Source organism: Callorhinus ursinus, unplaced genomic scaffold (genome assembly GCF_003265705.2).
Source record: "Callorhinus ursinus isolate GAN/ISIS: 27379988/994484 unplaced genomic scaffold, GSC_fseal_2.0 scaffold143, whole genome shotgun sequence".
In the NCBI taxonomy this organism is placed as follows: domain Eukaryota; kingdom Metazoa; phylum Chordata; class Mammalia; order Carnivora; family Otariidae; genus Callorhinus; species Callorhinus ursinus.
In genome coordinates, this window is record NW_027397205.1 from 403,011 (window position 1) to 404,459 (window position 1,449).

General features: G+C 41.1%; 1 pseudogene; it reads left to right on the forward strand.

The window, feature by feature from the left end:
* The first annotated feature begins 243 nt into the window (after positions 1-243).
* Positions 244-818, forward strand: LOC112813803 (NADH dehydrogenase [ubiquinone] 1 beta subcomplex subunit 5, mitochondrial-like; annotated as a pseudogene).
* Positions 819-1,449: the final 631 nt, after the last annotated feature.

Sequence of the window (1,449 nt, forward strand, 5' to 3'; positions counted from 1 at the left end):
ATTATCAAAAAAGAGAACCACAGGCCAATATCTCTGATGAACCTAGGTGCAAAAATCCTCAGCAAAATATTATCAAACCGAATCTGACACATACATGTAAAAAAAAGTTCACTCACCACAATCAAGCGGGATTTATTCCTGGGATGCAAGAGTGGTTCAATATTTGCAAATCAATCAATGTGATACACCACATTAACAAGAGAAGGGATAAGAACCACGTGATCAGATTTGCTCATAGTCGCCATGATGGCCATGAGGTTATTGCAGCAGGCTTCGGTCACTGCAGTGGCTGCTCTCTCTGGCCACTGGCTTGGCACTCGGCTTGGATTTGGGGGCTTCCTCACCCGTGGCTTTCCAAAGACTGCAGTTCCTGTGTGACACAGTGGAGACCATGGGTAAAGACTGTTTACCATCAGACCTTCTGGTTTCTATGACAGGCATTTTTTTCAGCTTAAGGAAGTTCCACATTTTGTTGACTGGGATTCCAGTAGCAGTTGGCATAACTCTGGTGAATATATTCACTGGTGAAGCTGAGTTAGCAGAAATTCCAGGAGGCTATATCCCAGAACACTGGGAATATTTCAAGCATCCTGTATCAGGATGGATTGCCCAAAGTTTCTCTGAAGGCCGTGAAAAGAATTATGAAACAACAATGACTAGCCTTCAAACTGAAGCTGAAAAGGCTGATTTATGGTTAAAGGAACCGGAAGTACAAAGTTTAGTTAATGTGTGAGAGAGGCGATGGTCCCTGGCATCAGTACCCGATCCTTGAGAAGGTGCTGATTGATCATTCTCCAAAAGCAACTCCCAACAACTAATCTTTTATTTCTCTAAATACAAAGTATATTTGTATTCTCTTTAGGGGAAAATTAATTAATAAATGTATTCTGTATTTTTGCTCATGTGATGAATAAAAGATCCTCCATTGCTCTATTTCTCAACACATTGGTTCAGGTTAAGTCTTTTGTGTGGGATTTCATTTTTTCCCCCAGCTTTACTGAAGCATAATTGACAGTACTGTAAGATATTTAAAGTGCACATTGTGATGATTTGATATACATTGTGAAAGGCAGATTGATACTTTTGATTCGCGGGTTTTGGCTTCCTCCTCTAGGAAGGTTTATTGGAGCACCTGGGTGGCTCAGTCGCTGAAGCGTCTGACTCTTGATTTTGGCTCAGGTCATGATCTCAGGGTCGTGAGATCGAGCCTCACCATGGGCTCTGTGCTCAGCGTGGAGTCTGCTTGAGATTCTCTCTCTCCCTCTCCCTCCATACCTCCTCCCTCCCTCCTTCTCAAAAAAAGTTTATCATATAAAAAAAAAAAAACTTGGACATATAGGAATTTGTGGACTCCTAAAGGTGTAACTTTGAAAGTATAATGTTTATTCGTCTGATAATCGGAATTTAGAGAAATCTAGTTATGCTAAACATCAGGAGATACAGTAGTTT